The 27729-nt window shown below is 34.4% G+C and overlaps 1 long non-coding RNA gene across 3 annotated transcripts; it reads left to right on the top strand.

The window, feature by feature from the left end:
* Positions 1 to 663: 663 nt before the first annotated feature.
* Positions 664 to 26805, top strand: LOC140821104 (uncharacterized). Of its 3 annotated transcripts, XR_012115638.1 has the most exons (4): positions 664 to 885; positions 4175 to 4308; positions 24971 to 25104; positions 26360 to 26805. It is a non-coding gene; the product is annotated as an uncharacterized lncRNA (long non-coding RNA). The 3 variants fall into 3 exon arrangements; XR_012115639.1 differs by lacking the exon at positions 24971 to 25104 and having other exon boundaries at positions 665 to 885; XR_012115637.1 differs by lacking the exons at positions 24971 to 25104; positions 26360 to 26805 and adding an exon at positions 5582 to 6059 and having other exon boundaries at positions 666 to 885.
* Positions 26806 to 27729: the final 924 nt, after the last annotated feature.

Raw genomic sequence — 27729 nt, forward strand, 5'->3', positions numbered from 1 at the left:
TGTTAAGGAAATCTTAATTATGGTGATGAACTGCTTAAGAAAAACCAAAATCTTAAGGCACTTAGAACTTTAGTTCTAGTGAACCAGAATTGTCCCGTTTTGCTAATTTTATGATTAATGATAACCATAACACTCAATAAGAAAAAACTCCAGTAGACAGTCAAAATCAGACATTAACAAATCTAGAATTCATTAATTCAAATCCAGAAGCACTAGTCATCCTGCTTGTTTCTTTTCATAACATGTCAGACAAACATCAAATCATATAATCTTCAATAAAAGACCGTTTTATCAGTTTTGTTTGTACTCTCTATCGGACGATGTTTTTATTTACGTGACAGTTTATATAATAGTACATTTTTAAAGGGGAAAAACACAATCAATCAACAAGAACGTTAGTTGTTGACGTGCAAGTGTATTAAGACGTGCAAGAGTATTAAATTTGAATTAATTACTGTGAATAAAAACTTTCTGGGTAGGAAAAAAGTAATTGTAAGAGTAATTTGTCTAAAATAAATTAATAAATAATGCAGAGTGATATGTACATTTTTTTTACATTGGATTGAATTCTTTTTTTATTTTTCTATTTCCTAAAAAATATTATATTTTAAATTACGTTCCAATTTTAAATAATTGAACTTGTACATTGTTCAACACAGATTGTACATTCAATCTAAAACTCCTCAAAGAGACAAAGACTGCCTTCATCCCTCTTGATCTGCTTCCTTGTACAGAGTAAAAAGTAGATGAATACAAGCCGCCGCTTCGGTCTCCGCCTCATCCGAAGATGGTGCGGACGTCAGTGTGATTCAATTCGACGGAAGGTGTTACTTAAACCGGTGACCGTGGCGGCACCGGTCGTCATGACAAAGTCGATGGACTGGGGTATTTTATATTACTTTTTTGTATGTATTGCATATTTTACGTCGAAGTTAATCCTTTTTGGCATTATTCAGTGCGTTTACTGTGTATTGTGTTAGAATCTACTCTAGAATAAGCTCTGCATTTTTACCTTCTCCGTTTGATGTCAGGTGTAAAAGATTTAATTCTTTCACTCTATGCTTTCTGGAACGAATTTTGATGTTGGATTTATGCTCACGGAGCTCATGTTTTCGCCGAATGCCTCGAGAACCGATAGAATGGGATGGCCATTGTTGTTCCACAGTTCCATTCTTTTCAGAAACTAAGGGCAAAATTAAGTGGAAAGACGAAAGAAACATGTGGAAAAATAAGGAAATAAAAAATGATTATATTTTAAGAAAAAGATTAGAAATGATGAATAGAAAAGAGTTTGAAAAAGTAAAGTATTTATGTTCTAGAAAGATGGAGATCGTGATAATTTGTCTTATCAGAAATGGTATTAAATATGATAAACTTAATTATTGATCTTTCAATAACTTTAATAGTATTAGTTCTTAAGATGAAATAACTTATATCCTCTTCGTTGTGTCTTCAAGAGTCACTAACAGTGCACTTATCTTTTATTGAGTTGATTACTATGTACTATTGATTAATAAATAACTTCTTTAAGGAATGCCTTCACACACATATGTCATTCCTTTGACGATATTCGAAGTAGGAGTTGTATTTTTTTTATCTTATTGTTTTTATTAACATTGCTATTTGCCAATTTTTATCGGTAAATTTACTAATTAAATCATTTATATATAGCTGCAACATGCTTTCACAGCTTTTCGTGATGAGTCAAAATTTTCATTTAGATTTTAACAAAAACTGTATGGATCATCATGTGACAACTCCGTCATATTTCCAGCACACTGACCACAAGGACTCTTCCTGCAAACCATCATAGGGCTCATTCAATTTTTGACTTAGTTAATGAAAGCTCAGATGCCATCCCCCTAAGCACATGGAAACATAACTTTTGTCCTCATCAAGCTTCCAATACCAAGGGCAGTCTCCCCTGAAGCCAAAAAATGACATTAACACGTAATTTTTCTAAAAATCATGTTTGACCCCCTTAATTCTTTTGATTTGTCCCCATCTTAATGGCTCGCCCTCCCTTTCCTGGAAATCCTTGTTCCGCTCCTGCCTGTACAGCCGTTTGACAGAGTGCTGAGTTTGCATAGAGTTATAGATTCTATAAACTTTGTTGCTAAGAACTCAAAGCATGCATGTATGAAAATAAGTAGATTACACAAATCTGCATGGACATCGATGAAAAAAATTTGTCTATCTATTTTGGAGAGCTAATTGTGAATTTAAACTTTGAATTTTCTTGAATAACATTGAAATATTGTGTATTTTTTTTAAAAAACACGATAAAAAAGATTTGAACAATAAAGCAACAATACTTGTAACATTGTTTCCTAGACTCAATCAAGGTTCACAAAATCCTAGATGTTCTTGTAATCTTATTTACTATAAATCCTAATGTAATCCAGTCTGTATTTAGCATAAACCAAGCTGCTTTAAAATGCAACGATTCAGTTATATGTGTGAATGCAGAGACAATTATGACTAATTTGGCTTTGAGTAAGATAAAGCCAAATTTTCCAGTCCGTCCTTGTCTGATCCCTTCTGTCAATTTTTCAATTTGTCTAATCCTTTATACATATGAACAATCATAAAGCAACAATAACGGTAACATTGTTTCATAAACACAATCAAGGTTCACAAAATCGTAAATGTTCTTGTAATCTTAGCATAAATTCTAATGCCATCCAATCTGTAACTTTGGTGAAAAACATTAAATGAAATTGTCCAGTTATATGTGTCCAAATTCATTGAAAGCTATAGCTAACCATTGTTATAATTCTAACTAACTAGCAAGGGCTTTCAATTTTCCAGTCTCTTAACTCAGATCCCCCTGTAAGTATATATATCTCTTCCCAGAACTATATGTTTTTGCTTCCCTTTTTTCTCCTTAAATCACCAAAATCAGTTCTTTTTCTCCATTTCTCTGCAACTCTTTTTACCTTTGTGCTAAAAACAACAAATGGAAAGAGGCGATTTTGTATGTATTTATGTGATTTTATGCATGTACATCTTCCTTTTACTATATATAATTGAATGTATGTCAACTTACTCTGGGAGTCTAGGGTTTTGGTTAGATCAATTCATTTACTGATTTTTATGTGTGTTATATATATGCCCATCTTTTCTGTGTAGGGTTCCTTCATATCATTACATCGGGTGTTTCTCATTTGAATTTTGAACAAGCTTTTATTATTCTTCTGGCCTCTTTCACTCAATGTCATTTTGATTAACTATCCAGGTTGATTAAGTTTTTTTTTTCTATTGTTTTTGTTTGATTATTCATGAGGTTTATTCTTGATTATTGGTTTTTTTGTGGATTTCCCCAATTGTTATGTGTTACTCACTAATATTAAGATACATTAGATGATCTAAAGCATTGACTAGTATTCATAAATCTTTTCCCTTCTTTTTGGCTTTGGAAGGTGCGAAAGCAGATGGCTGTAGTTTTGGGCTTCCGGTAACAAAACTAATGTTAAAAAAATTGTGTTGACAATTCTGGTTTTTTGTGTGTTCTGGTATTACTGATGAATGTGCTCTGTTTTTTTGATTGATTTGATTTGGTAAAATTTTGATGAAAGTTTCTGTTTTTTTTTTGTTTAGAGTTAGCAATGCATAAGAATTAGGTCTGGTTAGGTTTTTCGCGCCAATTATGTTTGCGGATTTCAAAAGTTGGGTAACTTTTTGTATTCTGACGTGGTCTGGCTTGGAGCTTAAATATTTCCCTAATTTAGTTTTCCGTTAGTTGGTTTGTTTTTGTTGCCTTATTATAAATGTCGTTGTGATGTTTCCGTACGATTCATTCAATGTCATATGCTGGAGATGGACTTACATGATGACTTAAATCACAACTTTCAACGACATAATAGGAAATGAAATCCCATATAGCAATTGTGCATTGTATTTGTCGTTATGTTACTTTTTGAAACATAAGTCTTTCTTTCATGTTTTTATTCGCATATCTTAGGTCATGGTTCTACGTCCCCATATTTTTGTGATTGCACGTTTTTTAATCTATTTTTCTTTTCTAGAAATCCGCTATCAAGATTATTGGTTGTCGTATTTGTGATCATAATTTTAGGGATTTAAGATTGACAGTGTTGTCTGTTGACATTTTTCATGTTTTTCATACAATGACTTGCATGACTTCCCTTGATCCCTTGTTCTAACTATGCAGCCTGGGACTCCTACGAAGGCCACCAGTTTTCCAGGCGATCCTACTATGAGTCACCCATATTATCCGACACCTGGAACCAGTACCGAGATCATTCTCAATCACCCAAGCGCCTCTGCAAGCGTGACTGATTCATGGTACCGCCATACTTAAATATTCTCCCATTTATTAGTTTTTTCTATGTGGGTTATACTCAATTACGGCATATCACTAATCAATGATGAAATCCATTTGATGATCCGAAACTTTTTGACAATTTGTTCCCTTCTTGCTTTGGAAGGTAGAAGAGAGTGATTAGGAGATTGTGCTGCATTTAACCAAAAAAAAAAACCCCGAAAGATATTGGTTTATGGTTCTAGATTTCAATGATAAACTTGGTATAAATGATGAATAGGCCATAAGGTGTGCATTTTGATCATAAAAATGAATAGCATCAGTGAATATTTATTCAATTTGTTTGAAAGATGCTGCAAGTTCTGTTGTGCATGCTTAGAATTAGCAATGCACGAGAATGTAGGCCTGCTTGGGGTTTTCAAATATTTAAAATTAATGAAATACCCACATAGCAATGACACTTGTTTTTTGTTATGCAACTTCTCAAAACTTGGCCTATAACTCATGGTGTTCGCCACTGATATAAAAAAATCATCTAATTCAATCGCAGAATTCCTTGTATGAAGTTTCATGAAAAATTTGAAAATTATTAATCATAGTTTACTTTTGGACTTTTTCCCCCTTGAATGCTTTATACAATTTCAGTTATACGCTCTCGTAATGTGTATGAACGGATTTTTTTGTGCGCATATTTTGTTATTTTTCCATAATCCATGAGTCGATCTAGAGGTCGGTGATCTAGTTTGTTGGTGGTGGTTGCATTAATTACCACATTTTCAGTGACATATGATTGACTTTGTCGACTTTGTTCCTTTTTTCAATTCGAAGAATGCTGTGACCTTTCATTTGGTTAATGTCGAAGGTGAAAGTTTCAGTTGCGCATGCTTAGACTCGGCAACACATGAAAATCTAGGTCTGCATGGGATTTTTGCGCTATTTTCATATGCAGATTAAAAAGGTTTTTTAATTTTCTGTTCGGTTGTGTATTTTGGTTGAGCTTTAAAAAGTTTGGTAAGTTAATATTCCCATTAGTTGGTTTGTCAAATATCCCATTGGGATGTCTCCAATGAACATAATGTAACCCTAAACTCTAAATGCCTAAAGAAAATGTATTCCCCGTGTGGTTTGTCTTTGTGTTACTTCTTGAAACATATTATTTTTTTAATTGCTTTTATCACGGGCAAAAGATCATATCATCGAATGGCAGATTCCGTCTGTTGATCTTCATGACCGATTTGAATATTCATTATCATTAATCTACGTTGTGGGACTGTTTTTCCCTTGAATGGTTTTCAGTTATCCCCCACGTCAATCTCTTCCACCGAGGACTCCAGCGGCTGCTGCTGCTGATTTACACAAAATTAATCTATTGCCTCCTCGTACTCGGAATCAAGCACAAGCCGGAATCATATTATGCCTTCCTGCACAACAAACTCGATCCAAAACTAAGAAGTCGCGGACAATTCCTAAAAATCCGCCACCTCAAAATCTTGAAAGGCCCAAGCAGTTGACTCGGGATGAGACTCGCCGAATGCTGATGGATAAGGCGAGGACAGAAATCACTCGTTATCTCGATCAATGACTAGTTTTTGGCCTCTTGGAACTTTGATTATTTTCTTGTTTGCAGATCTTCTCTGCAACTGAATATCAAGATGATGCTAGCCTGTAATATTCTTTACAGTTTGTGAGATGTGTAATTGATACTTCTGTTCTTAAAGAATTTCCTGTGCCCAGACAGAATCAACTTCTAATGTTAAATTAATTTCATTGGCAATCTACTAAGATTTTATTTAAGCAAATGAAAAGAAATTTTATTGTCCGACTTTTTTGGGGTAAATTGGATGCCTTTTCTCTTCCAATTTACACAACTGAGTCATCATTTAGAGTATACAAATACATTTTACATTATTAAATTAGATTTTTAAAAAATAAGATAAGATTTGAACTAAGATTGTAAAAATTACGAATAAATATAATTGTGTGTATATTATATGATATCTATTTGGCAAGGAGTAAAATAGCTTTAGATGGATTATCTATATGTAGAAATTTCACAAAATGTGGCTTTAGTTGTGCACTGGTATTGTGAAATATATTTCAAGAATATATCTTAAGCTACTACACTCCATTCTTATGACTAAGATAACATTTTACATCGTTATGGGGTGCAAATAAAAAAAATGTGTACTTAGCATATTTTTTTTAAAATTTTGAAAAATGAGTAGATGTGACATATCTTCGACATATTTTCAATGTTTCGATAAACAAAAAAAACGTTAATCGGAAAGTTTTCATATGCAATTCAATTCCTAGGTTCGAAAAACTACATACTTTTTATAAGTACATACATTTACGACAAATCAAATATCTTTCTTACAAATATAAGTGATAAAGTAATGATATAATAAAGATATGTGAGAAAATGAATTGAAAGATATAAATACCTAATTATTTTTAACTTTAATTATGGCAGAGCTCATCAAAAACTAATTTTGAATATATTTTTTAGATTTTTTTATCAAAGATTATCACTTTGTGGCATTGTTTAGGGCCTGTACTATGTATCGTGTCACAATCTGTTCTAAAATTAGCGTTGTCATTTTTACCTTGTTCGATAAATGTATGGTGTAAAACATATTTTGTTTTTCTTTGATGTCGAAATGTGCAAAAACCAAATTGATCCCTAATGTTTAACAAAAACTGAATTTGATCCCTTTTCTTTGGACGTTCACAAATTAATCATTTAACTTTCAAAAAATTTCCCAATCAGGTCCTCTAGGTATAAATATTTTCAAAATTACTCAAAATACCTTTGTTTTATTATTATTAGAAAATAATTATACAGAGCCTAGGATTTTTATTTCAGACATATAAAATTATCATTATTTAGTAACTTTTCTTGCTGAGGAGGAGATTTTCTCAAAATATGGATAGAATATACGCCTGAGATGTATTTTTTTTAGGTTTATCCTAATATTTTGGAATACTGAAACAAAAAGATTTAACAAAGGCTAGATATCGAGACAACTAGGAACATATCAAATTACCGAGGTAAAAATATGATTCAAAGTAACAGATTCCTAGAAATAGTCCTGGATTCCTCTAAACTCTCGGGACATTCTAGAGAAATCCAAAAGATAGTACAATTATGACAGTCAACTATACTATGTACTAGAGGTGTCAATTCGGTTGGGTCGGGTTGAGCAATAGTACTATTCAAAAATTACTCTAACGACCCGAAAACCCTATCAACCCGAACCTGAACCCGAATCAATCCGATCAACCCATCAATCCGTATAACCCGCTTTTGAATATTTTTTAAGAAAATTAAATAAAATTCAATAAATAATAATAATATTTTAATTTAAACACATAATAACAAAATATCTTTCATATATATGATTTAAATTTGAAAGTCTAATCGTAGAAAAATAAAGTATATTTACTAAATCAAATAAACAATTATTTAAAAAATAAAAAATGTTCAAAATAAATATTAAATTATGAAAATTTATGATATAAATATACAATAAATATTTTTTCAGAAATAAAATATATAAAAAAAAATGTAGGCAATGTTTATTATATATATATATATATATATTTAAAAAAAATTAAATTTTTGGGCAACCCAGGTTGACCCGAACACAACCTAACCCGATCATTTTTTTCGGGTAAGCTATCGGGTCCAACCCGATCTGACCCGAACTCGGAAACCCCAAACCCAAACCTTATTTTTTTCGGGTTGAACCGTGTCGGGTTGGTGGGTCCGTGTCTGATTTTGACACCCCTACTATGTACCACATAAAACTAAAGAAATCATTGAAAAACAAGAAAAATTATTGAGACGTTAAAAATACTCAATCAAGAATCCAAACTCCAAAACAACAATCAAATTTTTGTTAAAGGACCCCGGAAGGAAGGTTACCACCATCTTTTGGTAGTGAATCTGTAATGTCCGAGAATTAATCACTGTAATTAACGATGATTGATTTATAATTTCATGTGATTATAAAAGAATTAATCGGGACACGATTTGAGTCGGCGTAACACGAATTATGTGCGAGGACAGTACCTCTCGCGCACATGCGCGACATGAGATGCGCACATGCGCGAAATGGACAGAGGGACTCGCGCATCTGCGCAGTGGGTGTGCGCGCATATGCGCGAGCTGTGCGAGCCATGTCCAGAGAGCCTCACGCATATGCACGACGTGTATCCGCGCATATGCGCGAGACAACACGAGAGTTTGCATTTTTGAACATTGGTGTCGCGCATATGCGCCGAGTAAGGGCGCGCATATGCGCGAGATTCCGTGTAGACACGCGCTAGGGCTTATCGCCTCGCGCATATGCGCGGAGGAAGGTCGCGCATATGCGCGAGACGTGTTGCGTGAAGGGTGCGCCATTTGCCTTGCTGCATGTAAATGGATGTGTGTGTGTGTGTGTATATATATATATATATATATATATATATATATATATATATATATACACACACACACACGTTATAATCTTCAGAAAAACGAAAAGTGAAAGAAACTCTCGAGAAAATTGTTCTTGAATCTTAGGATCGCGATTGTGCAAAATCCGTCCGTCTGATTTTAAATCCGACTTCAGTACCGAGTTTCTATCAACGTAGGCTAAAAATGGACGTAAGTTTTACTACGTTTTGACATGTTTTGAAATTATGATGTTGTTGGAATTGAATACACGTCATATATGATGTTCTTGACATGTTAGATCGTAGAATCGAAGTCAGGATGAAAAACGGACTGATTATGGAATTGTTATGATTTTCTGAAGTAATTGACTGAGATATGATATCAGATTTTATCAGTATTGAATATGATTTGAGGGAATTATTATCTGGTAATGTTGTATTGACCGGGATATCGGGATTGTGTGGTTATACCGTCGATTTTGAATTATTGATCAGATTGGTATCAATTTGAGCGGTATATTGATATGATATCATTGATATTGCCATTGCCAGATTGAGGGATTGACAGAGTTTTGATTCCAGACCAAAACTGCAAACGAAAGGTATAAGTCAATGTGGTATTGGGACATCGACTCAAGTAGGATGTACTTGAGTTTCCCTAAATCACATACTTATGATTATGTTTTATCATTGTGTTTATTGATTTGATTAAATGCATGTTCTATGGATTTATAGGAACATGCATTGGACGAGTAATCTTGTGACAAAAATACCTGATAGTGGCGGGGTAGCCACGGGTACATTGCACGATGTCACAAGATAGTATATTGGCGATAGGACCACAGTCTATGACGGATAGGTCAGGACACTGGATGTTTGGTTATATCGACTTGGATAGAACTGAAGTTTTTTCTATTACTGTTTGTCGATATAGGAATACCAACATCCCAACACTGGATGTTTGGTTATATCGATGTGGATAGAACTGTAGTCTTTTCTATTACTGTTGATCGATATAGGAATACCAACATCTGGAAACCCGGATCCCTAGGACTAGGATTGAGTCTAGTCTGAGTCGTGGAGTCACGAGCATTGTCGACAATTTGATATTGATTTTCTTCCAGATTTTGATACATATTGTTATTATATGTTCATGCTTTTATGTTTATCATATGATGACATGTTTCGTTGATTTATACTGGGATTTATTATCACCGGAATTATCCGGCTGTTGTCTTGTTTGTATGTGTACATGACAACAGGTGGGACAGGATCAGGGTCCAGGAGATTAAGAGAGATCGTGATTAGAGTGGAGGCTCCGGACTTGGAATAGAGATAGGGTTTTGACACTTGATATGTAATTGTTAACCCTAGTTTGAATACTTTTGTATATAGTACCGGATTTGTACTTTTATACTGATATGTGTAGGACTTTATTTCACTACGTTCCGCATTTAAAAAAATTTAGACCATGTTTTAGAATTGATTAATTAGTCCCAATGACGATTATGAACATGATTAGCGTCCGGGTCTCCACAGAACTCTTATTACATCAGAGAGAGAAGGACAAGCATTTGAAAAACCTCTAATCGACAACGAAAAAATGGTCAGTCTTAGCAAACTGTCTAAGAAAAGAAAACATTCTGATGATAACTATAGAGAGTATTGGTCTCGATGATCTACAAGATGTTGCAGAGTCTTTTGAAAACCGCAAGGTCGTAGATATGAAAATAAACACAACTGGAGGTGAAAATTCTATTATTAATAGAATACGTTTGCAAGAACCACCAAGAGAAAATGTGAGATCATATGATACAAACATGAGAGAACCGGAACAAATTTCCAAACTGGTGGAAAATCACACCAGCGGGAACACGGTCAAGGAGAAATAAAATCCCCTTGCACCAAATACCTTATGGGAAGACTAACTAATACATCCTTATGGGTTTAGGCTTAACCTTGATGTACTGGACTTCAAAAGCAGAGAAGATCTCATAGATGATAGGACATTAGCTCTTAGAATTGCAGCATGAACATTTGATCCCAATAAAGAAGGATTCATTAAACTATTAGAAATGAGTTTGATGAGATCAGTCAAAATCGTCTTTGGCATGATTTTGGAAGAAACCAAAGTGTTTGAAACTTTATTCGGAAGTTTTACAAACTGAGCGTATAAGGATTGAACAAACTGATCAAGAAGACTGAAAAGAACTGATCTAAAAATACGAAAACTATTGGTTGTCTAACTGAAGATTAGTGCGCAGATAATGTAACTGAACTAAGATAACTGAACTATGTAGTCGACTGGATGATAAGTTGGAACTGATCAGTTTTACTACAATCAGTTGAGAGCTATCAGCTAATTCTATCGGATGTATCAAACTGATAGTTGGACACGTCATCAGTTAATAAATGTAACTATGAACCGACAACTGTACAAAAGCAGACTGCAACATGTAGTGGGAACGCTGCATTTCAGCAATGCTATAGTGTACGACTGTCAGAAGGATATTGACGTCGTAAACAACGGATAGAAAGATTCAAACGCACTCATTGTTACCATTGGAAGCAAAGCCTATAAATAGACAAGAAGAGCAGCTGAGATAATATAAGAAACCGAACTCCCAAGTTGTTATTCTGCTGAAATCACTAAGCTTTCTGTTCATATTCAAAAGATTTCAAAAGCTCACACTTAGCATAAACATTCATAGCATTCAAGGCTATATATTGAGCGTACAAGCACAAACACATATCATTGTAATATTTGATCTTATAGAGATCAGTTGTGCTAAGTAGTTTCAGATCAGTTGAGAACTGATAAACTGTATTGAAACTAAGAGTTTCATTTTGACATTGTTAAGTCCAAAACTGAAGGGGATATGTATAAGTTTTGTATTGATCAAAGTCTTTTAATGAATATCATATCTTCTAGATAAAAGGGGTGACGTAGGAGTGATTGAAATCTTCGAACATCCATAAATCTTGTGTCTCTTAATTTCAGTTATATTTTATCTGTCAGTCAGTTTATTTTTGCATTTTCATTAGTTAACTGATTGATATTGACATAACAAGATTTTCGATTTCAGTTTATCACTAAACTGACTCATTATTTGAAAAGGTGCTAAAATTGTAGAGTATTTATTCAACCCGCCTTCTAAACACTCTTTCACATACCAACCGATCCTATCAAGTGGTATCAGAGCAGTTGAATCTTGTTCCTGAATATTCCTACCTACAAAATCTGATCACCATGTCTTCATTTAACAAAATTCCAATTTTCTCAAGAGAAGAGTTTGATTATTGGAAGATTAGGATGTAGGTTCATCTAGCTGCACAAGATGATGACACGGTATGTCATTAATGACGAACCCATGAGAATAATGAAAGAAAACACTGTTGTTACCATAACTGATGGTGCACCCAATCGTATTGAGAAAGAAAGTGAGGAATGGACAGTAGAGGACAAGAAAAAAGCCAATTTGGACAATGTGGCAAAAGATATCTTGTACACAACGCTGGAAAAAATCACTTTCAGCAAAATAAGATGTGCAAGACTTCAAAAAAAATCTAGGAGAAGTTGATTCAGCTCTGCGAAGGCAATGAGCAAACCAAAGAAAACAAACTTTCAGTTGCTGTTCAGAAGTTCGATAATATACAGATGTAGACTGGAGAATCTATGAACGAATATGATGAGAGAATCAGCAGCATCATAAATGAACTGAATGCACTTGGAAAAATGTATTCTAACAAAAAAATTGTACTAAAAGTTGTCTGAGGTCTTCCCAAGGAGTAGGATGTTAAGACTATGGCCATGAGAGAATCAAAGGACTTGAAAGAGAACCTTCCACACTAGCAGCTAAAACAGCTTTTAGTGCTGTCAAACTGGAACCAATTGGTTCAGTTGAGAAAACTGTTGATCAGTTGAGTAATGACGCAATGTTATTATTTGTCAAAAAGTATGGAAGATTTATGAGAAGAAATCAAGGCTCCTTTCAAAGACAATATAAGATGAATAACATCAAGGAAGAAACAAATGCTTGCTACAACTGTGGCAAAACTGGACACTTCATTGCTGACTGTCCTAAGCCAAAGAAGGATAGTCGAGTGTCAACTGAAAAGGGAAAAAAATCACACGAGCACAAGAGAAGAACCAAAGATGATAAGAAATCATTCAGAAAGAAACACCAAGTTCTTCTAGCTGAGGAAAATAAATCCACATGGGATGAATTCGACAACGATGAATCAGAACCTGAGAGCTTGAGCAGCTCCAGCGATGATGAGGAAGTCAAGTGTCTGATGGCCGATAACACAGAACTATAATCAACTAGTGAAGATGTATTCGATTTTAGTTCAATTGAATTTACGCGTGATGAACTTATTTCTATATTAAATGACATGGTCAACAAGTATCACAAGCTTGCTATCTCAGTTGAGAAGGCCAAAGCAAAGCAAACTGATCTCAATGACGATAAAACTGAAACTGATGAATCAGTTGAATTGTTGAGTCTTAAACGGGAGATTGCCGAGTTGAATGCTGAAAGAAGCAAGAATCAATCTATGATTCAGCAGTTAATGCTTGAGAATTCAAAGCAAACTGAGCTTATTCAGGCATGGAATAAATCATCGGTTGCACTAGCTGAAATGTAAGATATGCAAAAATCAGTTATCGATAAAACTGGTTTAGGCTTTAGCAATCATGATGAATCTTCTACTAGTGTTACTCAACCAAAAATGAACATGGGCAAATGGAAATATATTCACTTTATCAAATTAGCTGTGGTACAAGAACAACATGAGCCGAGTAGACCAGTTGAACAGCCAATTGAAAAAAAAACAAGGCTAAAATGTATAGAATTGGTTATAGCCCTAAAACTTCAATTGATTCGTGTAGCTGGCTACCTAAATGGTTCATCAATAAACATCTGATTTCTCCAAATGACTATTCCAATTACCATAACTGTAATTCAGTTCAGAAAAGATATCGGCTGAACAACCAGTTGAATAAGGCTAAAGCACATATTGTCTCATCTGCACACAACACACCAAGCACACACAAGCCGGGAAAAATCATTTGGAACACAACAACAGAAATGTCAGTCAGACTGATCCAAGTTTGGGTTCCTAAAGGACTAATCAGTTTATGACCCAAATAGATATGTGCACAAAAATTATTCATTGTGTGTGATTGCAGGTGACAGGTGCAAACAAGGAATCAATCTGGTATCTGGACAGTGGATGCATGCGGCATATGACAGAGAATGCAAATTTGGTATCCCAACTGATCAAATACACTGGTCAAAACATCAGTTTTGGAGACAACTCTAAAGGTAAAACTGTGGGTAAGGGTAAGCTTATCCATGGTAACTTTATTATCAAAGATGTCTTACTAGTTGAGAATTTGAAGTATAACTTGATTAGCATCAGTCAGTTATGCTACAACAATTTCTCAATTCAGTTCAACATACACACTTGCACAGTTAGAAACTCAACTGATGAGATCATTTTAACTGGAAATCGTTGTAAAAATACTTACAAAGTCAGTTGAATTATTAAACCTAATGCACCAGTTTGTTTTATAGCTTCAAATCTTTTAAGAACTGGTTATGGCATATAAGGTTGAACCACCTAAATTTTAAGTCTATTGCTTATATGAGTAACCATGATCTTGTAACAGGTTTGTCCAAAATAGAATTTTCAAAGGATGAAATTTGTTCAGCATGTCAGTTTGGAAAGCAAGTAAGATTTTCATTTAAAAACAAGGGGAGTAAATTATCCTACAGATGCTTAGAACTACGGCATATGGATCTTTTTGGTCCTATACCAGTCATGAGTTTAGGGGGATTGAAATACATCTTGGTGATCGTTGATAATTTTTCAAGATTTACTTGGGTTATCTTTATAAAATCTAAAGACCAAACTACTGCACAACTGATTAAACTCTTCAAAAGATTATTAAATGAAAAATCAGTTGGTATTGATAGAATAAAGTCTGATCGGGGGACATAATTCATCAATCAAACTCTTTCACAATTTTTTAGAAAATAATGGGATCAAGCATGAGCTCTCAGCAGCTAGAACACCTCAGCAAAAATGACCGTGTTGGAATTTTTCAACTTCACAATCTCGATTTTGATGATAACAAAACTTGTTAATTATGTTACTAATGATCTTCCTTAGTTGTGCAGCTTCTAGGATCATCCGCGAGTTGTTTACATCTCAAAACTGAAGATCCAACTGATCGCACAAAATGAATCAGTTCAACTGGCTACGTCATTTGAGCAGTACAGCTGATTGACCAGTTGATAGTTGATTCAGCAGAAAAACCTCAGAAGCCTGGCCAGCCGAAAGAGTGTTCAACTAATGAAGAAACCCAGCTGATCAGTCCAACTGAACAAGTGTGAAATCAGTACAACTGACGGGTCAACTGGTTTCACCAGCCCAACTGAAAGATCAGTTCAAACTGACCAGTTCGAAGCATCAGTTAGAATCCTTCAGTTATGAACGATGATAAATCTCTTCGAGTGGATTACAGCTGTACGAGAAGGTACAAATCCATTATCCAGTCAAAGGACAATAATGGACGTTGCATCAGAGCATTAAAGACAAAACGCTTCAGATGGACAGTCAAAAAGACGAGACACATAGCCCAAGAAGCCGATTAAAATGCAACAGATACAATTAATGAGTCTCACTGTACGACCAGTCTCCTTCACCTATATAAAGAGAAGATCAGTGAAGACTCAACATAGATATACAGTGGTGAGACATCCTTGAGAGTGAAAATAAAAACATAGAAGGGCACGCTCAGTTGCAAATTAGCTTGTCGAAGCATTCAAGCCCAGAGGGAAATCTTCATTGCCATATCTGCTTAGTTTAGAAACCTCTTGTCCTTCAGTGTGTGAGAACATTCTTGTTCAGTTCTCACACACATTCACTCTCAAAACCACCCAAATACAGTCTTGCACAAAGACGTTCAACTTGTGTATGTAGTCTTTCTTACATAGACGTTAAATAAGTGTTGACTGAAAGCTGCTGTTTTCAGTCGTAGCTAGGAGTTCAGTTTATGCAGTAGATAAGTCCTAGCTGAGTGGGCTTGTACACGTAGTTGTATAAATCAAAGTCTTTTAGTGAATCCTATCCGTGGAGATAGAAGGGGTGACGTAGGAGCAGTTGAAGTCTCCGAACATCCATAAACATATCTAGCGTATTTAACTGATTAACTATCGTTTTAAAATTTTTTTGATCAGTTGGAGTGTTCGTGTGTTCAGTTGTTACCATAACTGAAATAAAAGAATGCAAAAACTAATATGTGTTTATTCAGTTAGTCATTTTACACTAGTTAAATTATTTTCTAACGTTTCAGTTTTTCTTTACTAAGGATTACTTCGAGTTTCTTCCGCTTGGTTTAAAATCAAACTCGATTTAATTTATCGGTGTTAATATTCTTAGAACACGAGCTATTGAAGCTCATTGAAGGTTGTTGTGTACGAGATGCCTTCGAAGGTGCTAGCACACACGATCCATCAGACCGTTATCTACAAAGAACGGCAGACTTGAGACTTTTGTATTCAAAAGATACCAGTCAAAATATAATTGGTTATGCTGATGCTGTGTACTTATCTGATCCACAAAAGGCACGTTCCCAAACCGGATATGTATTTACTCGTGGAGGCACTGCAATTTCTTGGTGTTCACAGAAACAAACACTCATAACAACTTCATCAAATCACGCCGAGATTATTGCACTACATAAAGCAAGTCGTGAATGTGTGTGTGTGGCTAAAATCAATGACACAACATATCCAAATCTCATTCGGATTATCATTGGACAAGAAACATGTGACACTATATGAAGATAATGCTGCATGTTTTGCTCAAATGAAAGAAGGATACATAAAAAGCGACAAAACTAAACATATTCCCCCTAAACTCTTCGTATTCACCGAAGAGCTTGAGAAGAATAAAGATATTGATATTCTTTACATTCAATCAAGTGAAAACTCATCAGATCTCTTCACAAAAAAACTTCCTACGACAATATTCAGAAAGCATATATATAATATAGCGATGCGCAATCTACGAAATTTGTGAAGAATCGTTCGTGTTAACATGATGAGGAATTTACGTAACTGCACCCTTTTTCCCTCACTATTGTTTTTATCCCAGTGGATTTTTCCTAGTAAAGTTTTTAACGAGGCAACATAAAAACACGTAATGAAGAAAATTATTGTATCATGATCATCGTCATAAGGGGGAGTGTTGAAAATAAAAGTTGAAATTATTGAATGTTGAAAATAAGAGTTGTAAATATTGAAAATTAGTGTATGATAATGTATGTAATTATGTATTTATTTATGGATTATTTCCAAAGAAATTCTATAAATAGCTCTCTCAATTTGTGAAGAAAACATAAATTAAGTAGACAAAATTTTATAAAGTGTGTGGTTTAATATATTTTGTGAGTTTTAAATTTTTATTTTTTTATTGTAAATTTTTATTTTTAACATAATCCACCTCTACACCAAGTTTTCAAACCTCATGCTGCTACCACTACTGTTGTTGCACCACAAGCCCCCAAAGACCTTTTAACTAAAATCACTCAAGTTCCTACCCCAACACCAAATAGATCAACAGTTGGAAGCACAAGCACTTTTATCATTGGTCCCAGACCAGCAGATGGAGTGGTAATTCGAGATTGGCTTCCAGAATCGACTCGTTATGGAATTAAGAAACTAGTTTCCGCTGGTAAAAGAAAAGGAAAAAATGTATGTTCTTCCTGAAGAACAAGTGGAAACATGCCCCAAATCTTCTGTTCAAATGACCATCGAACTTCACATGGAAGAAATTAACAGATATGCTAAAGAACATATTTCCCATTTTGATGGTGGGTTGAATATCTGAACAGTTCAGCATCTATCAGAGTTCAAGACCAAGGGTGCCAAGTCCCTGAAATATGAAAAAATGATGTTCGCTGCTGCCAAAAAAACTTCTGTCATTGAAGAAATGAGCAAAAAAAATTACATATTTTTGAAGATCAAAATTCAGAAGCTGAGTGAAACACTGGCTATTCTGAACTCCAATTATGATTTCCAAGGTTCATCTTCCTTTCATGATCAAGTATTGATCATTTACCTCTCTTCTGATTTCAGAACTTTAGAGATGGCTATCATGGTTATTGAGAAGAATTTGAGTCGAGATATCGTGGTTGGAATTTCAGAACAGTTCACGTTCAAGCAAGTTGAGAGAAGAACCAAAACCCCTCCAAGGGATGAGGTCTCCAGTACTCTTGCACAATCACCTGCACTAGTTGTTGTTGTTGCTGCTGCTACTACTGATCATGCTCCAACACAACCAAATTCCTCTACACTCTTACATGTTCGAGAATTTTCAGTAGTAGAAGAAGTGATCAATTCAATTGTTCAAAAGCTGACGCAGAAGTCACTATTGATGCTCCATCTGCTGCTATTGATGATTTGATAGATTTTATTGTGCCTTCTATTGTCTCAATCACCCCTGCAAGTGAAAAACAGATTTCTGATGCTCCCATATTCCATGAAATTGTGCTTCTTGATCTTGAAATGTTCTCTGTTGACCATCAACAATAAATAAGGGAAATATTGTTTGCTGATTTGTAACCAAGTATACTTGTAACTACAAATATTGTTCAAATGTCTACTGAACCAGAACTTCCTATTGATCCAAATACTGCTGTAACGACCATGGGCTATCCCGATCTTGGGCTATCTCGGGGGCCTTGTCCCATCTTGGGTTCCCACTGAGGCCTTTTCCCTCACAGGCTTTCCCATGCGTCATTACTCACAGGACTCTCCACACCAGGTTGGTGGAGTGATACCTCCCCAGGTCTCGAACCCATGACCTCCTGGAATAAGTACATAGTTAAAAGAGACTTGTACCAGTTGAGCTACTAGAGGGAGCCCAAGATCGGGATAGCCCATAGTCGTTACAATTGCCTTGGTCCTGCATTGTGAGAATCCAGTTGAAACTTCCTTTAGAAAATATGTTTGTGTTGCTCGCTTAACTGAGATTAAAGAACGCATGGATGGAACATCTACATCTAATGATAATCTGTTGGAACATTTCATATTTGCAATCAAGATTTTGATGATTAAAAAAACTTGTTATTTTATTTCTAATGAATTTATCTAAGTGCGCAGCAACTAGAACTGATCAGGATTCGAACTGATCAGTTATCGAGCCAAAACTGAAGCTATCGAGGTGCAAACTGAAAGATCCAACTGATCGCTCAAACTGAATCAGTTCAAATGATTGTCCAGCTGATATGCAATTCAGCAGAAGACATTCATAAGCCTGGCCAGCTGATGAAGAGCTCAACTGATGAAGAGTCCAGCTGACCAGTTCAACTGAAGCAGTGAACTAAACTGATTTCACCGAACTAGTTCAAGATCAGTTTAACTGACCAGTTTAGAACATCAGTTAGGAATCAATCAGTTTGCAGAAAGTGACAAGGTTATTCAATGGAATCTAGTTGTGCGCACTAAGGAAAAACTTTTATCCAGTCAAAGGATAATAATGAACGTTGCATCAGAGCTTAAAGACAAAATGTTCCAGAATGGCTCCCGGAAAGTACATACACATTTCGAGGAACGAATTCAAATTGCAACAAACATATTTGATGGCTCTTGGTGTACGGTAGCATTGCCACTATAAGTACAAAACCAAGATCATCAATATACAAGTGTGTGTGTTTGTGGAAAATAAACAAGTTTATGAAGATCATAAAATCAAAAGAGAAAAGGGCATGCCTAATGCATATCAGCTTACAAGAAGCAATCATCACAAATTTGAGGGACACTTCAAAGTTTTATCAGCTTAGTTTAGAAGCACTTTTCCCTCAGTGTGTGAGAACAAATTTGTGTTGTATTCATAGATCAGTTCTCTCACACACACATTGTGTGTCTCATATATACAGAGTTGAGCTTATTGAATAGCTGAGTGAGTGTTGTACAAATACATTAAACTTGTGTATGCAGTCTTTGACACATAGACTTTAAACAAGTGTTGAATGGAAGGTGTTGCCTTTAGTCTAGGCTATGAGTTCAGTTAAGCAGCAGTATAAGTCCTAAGCTGAGTGGGTATGTACAAAGTATTGTATAAATCAAAGTCTTCTAGTGGAGCCTACCCGAGGTGGTAGAAGGGGTGACGTAGGAGCAATTGAAGTCTCCGAACATCCATAAACATATCTTTTGTAATTAACTGTTTAACATTTATTTTCAAACTGATTTGATCAGTTCGAGCTGTTATCAGTTCAGTTCTCACCATAATCGAGCTGATATATACAAGAACTGATCTCCCTTATATCAATTATCAGTTTACACAAGTTAAAAGATTTAAACTGATTAAATTTTTTAACGAATGATTAATTAGAGTATTTTTCGCTTAGAACACGAGCTATTGCAGCTCATTGAAAATATTGTGTTTGAAGCATCTTTAAAGGTGCCCGAACTGATCCATCATAATCAAACTGTCCTAGAAATTCGGATGGAATATGTTAAGCGCATCTGCAATAATATCATTGAAGTTAGCAAGGGCATTACTTTTGAGCAGGTTGCTGCTAAATCTACTTTTGACTTGTTCAAAGAACGTCAGGCTAAACAAAATTTGTCTATCAACAAAGATGTGACTAAGATGACCTTTCAACTTTTTGGTCTCAAATCCAATTTTGTCAAAACTCAATAAGATGCCATACTAGCTCAGACTTATCTTTCATCTTCTATTACTACCCAAGCAGACTTTCTCCGTTCATTCGATTCCAAAGTCTACGCTCTAGATGCTAAGCTTGATGATCAATCTTAATCTCTTCAAACTTTGGATAACCGAGTTGGCAACCTTTCTGATCACTTATTTGAATTTATTCATCTTGAAAATCCACAGTTTTCCAAACCCATAAAACAAACGGGTCAGAGAAAGCGCTGCAAAAAAAAGGGAAGAAGATGCAAGAAAAAGAGCAGAAGCAGAACTTATACAAGATCGAGAAAGTAAAGAGGATGAAATCAATGATGAGGAATATACTTAGAACAACATATTTTTTAAGCTCATCTTTAATTTGACTGCGATTACTATGCATTTGTATGATCTTGATGTTCTCACTCTTCTTATTTATGCTCTTATCTTATTTTTATCTCCTTTATAATCTTCTGGTTTTGAAATCCCCATAAAAGGAGAAATTGTTAAGAAAATCTTAATTGTGGTGATAGACTGCTTAAGAAAAACCAAAATCTTAAGGCAATTAGAACTTTATTTCTAGTGAACCAGAATTGTTCAGTTCTGCTAATTGTCGGTTTTTGCTAATTTTATGATTAAGGATAACCAGAACGCTCACTAAGAAAAAACTCCAGTAGACAGTCAAAATCAGACATCAACAAATCTAGAATTCATTAATTCAAAGCCAGAAACGGTAGTCATCTTGCTAGTGTCTTTTCATAACATGTCGGATAAACATCAAATCATATAATCTTCAATAAAAGACCGTTCTATCCGTTTTATTTATACTATCTATAAGATGATGTCTTTATTTAATGTGGCCGTTTATATAATAGTACAATTTTAAAAGGGAAAAAACACAATCAATCAACAACAACATTAGTTGTTGACGTACAAGTGCGTTAAATTTGAATTAATTACTATAAATAAAAACTCTCTGAGTCGGAAAAAAGTAATTATAAGGGTAATTTGTCTAAAATAAATTAATAAATAAAGCAGAGTGATATTAACATTTTTTTATGTACATTGGATTGAATTCTTTTTCTATTTTTCTATTTCCTAAAAAATATTATATTTTAAATTACATTCCATTTTTAAATAATTGAACTTGTACATTGTTCTACACAGATTGTACATTCAATCTAAAACTCCTCAGACTGCCTTCATCCCTCTTGATCTGCTTCCTTGTACAGAGTGAAAAGTAGATGAATACAAGCCGCCGCTTCGTTCTCCGCCTCATCCGAAGATGGGGCGGACGTCAGTGTGATTCAATCCGACGGAAGGTGTTACTTACACCGGTGACCGTGGCGGACCGGTCGTCATGACAAAGTCGATGGACTGGGGTATTTTATATTACTTTTTTGTATATATTGCATATTTTACGTCGAAGTTAATCCTTTTTGGCATTATTCAGTGCGTTTACTGTGTATTGTGTTAGAATCTACTCTACAAGAAGCTCTGCATTTTTTACCTTCTCCGTCTGATGTCAGGTGTAAAAGATGGTTTATATTTTCCGCGGCTGCAACACAATTTAGTTTCATTTTGAAATTGCTGAATGAAAGTTAATTCTTTCACTCTATGCTTTCTGGAACGAATTTTGATGTTGGATTTATGCTCACGGAGCTCATGTTTTCGCCGAATGCCTCGAGAGCCGATAGAATGGGATGGCCATTGTTGTTCCACAGTTTCATTCTTTTCAGAAACTAAGGTCAAAATTAAGTGGAAAGACGAAAGAAACACATGGAAAAATAAGGAAATAAAAATGATTATATTTTAAGAAAAATATTAGAAATGATGAATAGAAATGAGTTTGAAAAAGTAAAGGATTTATGGCCTAGAAAGATGGAGATCGTGATAATTTGTCTTATCAGAAATGGTATTAAATATGATAAACTTGATTCTTGATCTTTCAATAACTTTAATAGTTCTTAAGATGAATTGATGAAATAACTTATATCCTCTTTGTTGTGTCTTCAAGAGTCACTAACAGTGCATTTATCTTTTATTGAGTTGATTATTATGTACTATTGATTAATAAATAACTTCTTTAAGGAATGCCTTCACACACATATGTCATTCCTTTGACGATATTCGAAGTAGGAGTTGTATTTTTTTATCTTATTGTTTTTATTAACATTGCTATTTGCCAATTTTTATGGGTAAATTTACTAATTAAATCATTTATATATAGCTGCAACATGCTTTAACACCTTTTCGTGATGAGTCAAAATTTTCATTTAGATTTTTAACAAAAACTGTATAGATCACCATGTGACCACTCCGTCATATTTCCAGCACTAAAAACCATGTTTGACCCCCTTTAATTCTTTTGATTTGTCCCCATCTTAATGGCTCGCTCTCCCTTTCCTGGAAATCCTTGGTCCACTCCTGCCTATACAGCCGTTTGACAGAGTGCTGAGTTTGCATAGAGTTATAGATTCTATAAACTTTGTTGCTAAGAACTCAAAGCATGCATGTATGAAAATAAGTAGATTACACAAATCTGCATGGACATCGACGAAAAAAATTTGTCTATCTATTTTGGAGAGCTAATTGTGAATTTCAACTTTGAATTTTCCTGAATAACATTGTAATAGTGTGTATTTTTTTGTCAAAACACAATAAAAAAGATTTGAACAATAAAGCAACAATACTTGTAACATTGTTTCCTAGACTCAATCAAGGTTCACAAAATCCTAGATATTCTTGTAATCTTATTTACTATAAATCCTAATGTAATCCAGTCTGTATTTAGCATAAACCAAGCTGCTTTAAAATGCAACGATTCAGTTATATGTGTGAATGCAGAGACAATTATGACTAATTTGGCTTTGAGTAAGATAAAGCCAAATTTTCCAGTCCCTCCTTGTCTGATCCCTTCTGTCAGTTTTTCAATTTGTCTAACCCTTGATACATATGAACAATCATAAAGCAACAATAACGGTAACATTGTTTCATAAACACAATCGAGGTTCACAAAATCGTAAATGTTCTTGTAATCTTAGCATAAATTCTAATGCCATCCAATCTGTAATTTGGTGAAAAACATTAAATGAAATTGTCCAGTTATATATATGTGTCCAAATTCATTGAAAGCTATAGCTAACCATTGTTATAATTCTAACTAACTAGCAAGGGCTTTCAATTTTCCAGTCTCTTAACTCAGATCCCCCTGTAAGTATATATATCTCTTCCCAGAACTATATGTTTTTGCTTCCCTTTGATTTCCTTAAATCACCAAAATCAGTTCTTTTTCTCCACTTCTCTGCAACTCTATTTACCTTTGTGCTAAAAACAACAAATGGAAAGAGGCGATTTTGTATGTATTTATGTGATTTTATTCATGTACATCTTCCTTTTACTATATACAACTTACTCTGGGTGTCTAGGGTTTTGGTTAGATCAATTCATTTACTTATTTTTATGTGTGTTATATATATGCCCATCTTTTCTGTGTAGGGTTCCTTCATATCATTACATGGGGTGTTTCTCATTTGAATTTTGAACAAGCTTTTATTATTCTTCTGGCCTCTTTCACTCAAGTGTCATTTTGATTAACTATCCAGGTTGATTAAGTTTTTTTCTCTATTGTTTTTGTTTGAATCACTCATGGGGTTTATTCTTGATTATTGGTTTTTTTGTGGGTTTCCCCAATTGTTATGTGTTACTCACTAATATTAAGATACATTAGATGATCTGAAGCATTGACTAGTATTCATAAATCTTTTCCCTTCTTTTTGGCTTTGGAAGGTGCGAAAGCAGATGGCTGTAGTTTTGGGCTTCCGGTAACAAAACTAATGTTAAAAAAATTGTGTTGACAAATCTGGTTTTTTGTGTGTTCTGGTATTACTGATGAATGTGCTCTGTTAATTTGATTGATTTGATTTGGTAAAATTTTGATCAAAGTTTCTGTTTTGTTTGTTTAGAGTTAGCAATGAATAAGAATTAGGTCTGGTTAGGTTTTTCGCGCCAATTCTGATTGCAGATTTCAAAAGTTGGGTAACTTTTTGTATTCTGATGTGGTCTGGCTTGGAGCTTAAATATTTCCCTAATTTAGTTTTCCGTTAGTTGGTTTGTTTTTGTTGCCTTATTATAAATGTCGTTGTGATGTTTCCGTACGATTCATTCAATGTCATATGCTGGAGATGGACTTACATGATGACTTAAATCACAACTTTCAACGACATAATAGGAAATGAAATCCTATATAGCAATTGTGCATTGTATTTGTCGTTATGTTACTTTTTGAAACATAAGTCTTTCTTTCATGTTTTTATTCGCATATCTTAGGTCATGGTTCTACGTCCCCATATTTTTGTGATTGCACGTTTTTTAATCTATTTTTCTTTTCTAGAAATCCGCTATCAAGATTATTGGTTGTCGCATTTGTGATCATAATTTTAGGGATTTAAGATTGACAGTGTTGTCTGTTGACATTTTTCATGATTTTAATACAATGACTTACATGACTTCCCTTGATCCCTTGTTCTAACTATGCAGCCTGGGACTCCTACGAAGGCCACCAGTTTTCCAGGCGATCCTACTATGAGTCACCCATATTATCTGACAACTGGAACCAGTACCGAGATCATTCTCAATCACCCAAGCACCTCTGCAAGCGCGACTGATTCATGGTACCGCCATACTTAAATATTATCCCATTTATTAGTTTTTTCTATGTGGGTTATACTCAATTACGGTATATCACTAATCAATGATGAAATCCATTTGATGATCCGAAACTTTTGACAATTTGTTCCCTTCTTGCTTTGGAAGGTAGAAGAGAGTGATTAGGAGATTGTGCTGCATTTAACCAAAAAAAAACTTATGGTTCTAGATTTCAATGATAAACTTGGTATAAATGATGAATAAGCCATAAGGTGTGCATTTTGATCATAAAAATGAATAGCATCAGTGAATATTTATTCAATTTGTTTGAAAGATGCTGCAAGTTCTGTTGCGCCTGCTTAGAATTAGCAATGCACGAGAATGTAGGCCTGCTTGGGGTTTTCAAATATTTAAAAGTAATGAAATACCCACATAGCAATGACACTTGTTTTTCGTTATACAACTTCTCAAAACTTGGCCTATAACTCATGGTGTTCGCTACTGATATAAAAAAATCATCTAATTGAATCGCATAATTCCTTGTATGAAGTTTCATGAAAAATTTGAAAATTCTTAATCATAGTTTACTTTTGGACTTTTTCCCCCTTGAATGCTTTATACTATTTCAGTTATACGCTCTCGTAATGTGTATGAACGGAATTTTTTGTCCGCATATTTTGTTATTTTCCCATAATCCATGAATCGATCTAGAGGTCGGTAATCTAGTTTGTTGGTGGTTGTTGCTTTAATTACCACATTTTCTGTGACATATGATTGACTTTGTCGACTTTTGTTCCTTTTTTCAATTCGAAGAATGCTGTGACCTTTCATTTGGTTAATGTCGAAGGTGAAAGTTTCAGTTGCGCATGCTTAGACTTGGCAACACGTGAAAATCTAGGTCTGCATGGGATTTTTGCGCTATATTCATATGCAGATTAAAAAGGTTTTTTAATTTTCTGTTCGGTTGTGTATTTTGGTTGAGCTTGAAAAAGTTTGGTAAGTTAATATTCCCAGTAGTTGGTTTGTCATATATCCCATTGGGATGTCTCCAATGAACATAATGTAACCCTAAACTCTAAATGCCTAAAGAAAATGTATTCCCCGTGTGGTTTGTCTTTGTGTTACTTCTTGAAACATATTATTTTTTTAATTGCTTTTACCACGGGCAAAAGATCATATCATCGAATGGCAGAATCCGTCTGTTGATCTTCGTGACCGATTTGAATATTCATTATCATTAATCTACGTTGTGGGACTGTTTTTCCCTTGAATGGTTTTCAGTTATCCCCCACGCCAATCTCTTCCACCGAGGACTCCAGCGGCTGCCTCTGATTTACACGAAACTAATCTATTGCCTCCTCGTACTCGGAATCAAACACAAGCCGGAATCATATTATGCCTTCCTGCACAACAAACTCGGTCCAAAACTAAGAAGCCGCGGACAATTCCTAAAAATCCGCCACCTCAAAATCTTGAAAGGCCCAAGCAGTTGACTCGTGATGAGACTCGTCGTATGCTGATGGATAAGGCGAGGACAGAAATCATTCGTTATCTCGATCAATGACTAGTTTTTGGCCTCTTGGAACTTTGATTATTTTCTTGTTTGCAGATTTTTTCTGCAACTGAATATCAAGATGTATGCTAGCCTGTAATATTCTTTACAGTTTGTGAGATGTGTAATTGATACTTCTGTTCTTAAAGAATTTCTTCTGCCCAGACAGAATCAACTTCTATTGTTAAATTAATTTCATTGGCAATACTATGATTTTGTTTAAGCAAATGAAAAGAAATTTTATTGTCCGACTTTTTTTGGGTAAATTGGATGCCTTTTCTCTTCCAACTTACACAACTGAGTCATCATTTCTAAATACAATTTATATTATTAAATTGGATTTTTTAAAAATAAGATAGATTTGTGCTAAGATTGTTAATTACGAATAAATATAATTGTGTGTTATATTATATGATATCTATTTGGCAAGGAGTAAAATAGCTTTAGATGGATTATCTATATGTAGAAATTCCACAAAATGTGGCTTTAGTTGTGAACTGGTACAAATGCTTAGTTCACAATCGAGACACAAATTAAGAAATATATTTCAAGAATAGATCTTAAGTTACTACACTCCATTCTTATGACTAAGATAACATTTTACATCGTGATGGAATGCAAATAAAAAAAATTTGTCCTTAATATAGCTTCTTTAAAGATTGAAAAATGAGTGGATGGTCACATATCTTCGACATATTACCAATGTTTCGATAAACAAAAAAAAAAGTTAATCGGAAAGTTTTCATATGCAAATATTAAATTATTAAAATTTATGATATAAATGTACAATAAATATTTTTTCAGACATAAAATATATAAAAAAATGTAGACAATATTTATTAATTATATATATTTAAAAAAATAAATTTTCGGGCAACCCAGGTTGACCCGAACCCAACCCAACCCGATCATTTTTTCGGGTCAACTATCAGGTCCAACCCGATCTGACCCGAACCCGAAAACCCTAAACCCAAACCTTATTTTTTCGGGTTGATTAGTGTCGGGTTGATAGGTCGTTTTTGATTTTGACACTCCTACTATGTACCAAATAAAATTTAAGAAATCATTGAAAAAAAAATAAAATTATTGAGACGTTAAA

This window comes from Primulina eburnea, unplaced genomic scaffold, assembly GCF_022965805.1.
Source record: "Primulina eburnea isolate SZY01 unplaced genomic scaffold, ASM2296580v1 ctg424_ERROPOS1667910, whole genome shotgun sequence".
Lineage (NCBI taxonomy): Eukaryota > Viridiplantae > Streptophyta > Magnoliopsida > Lamiales > Gesneriaceae > Primulina > Primulina eburnea.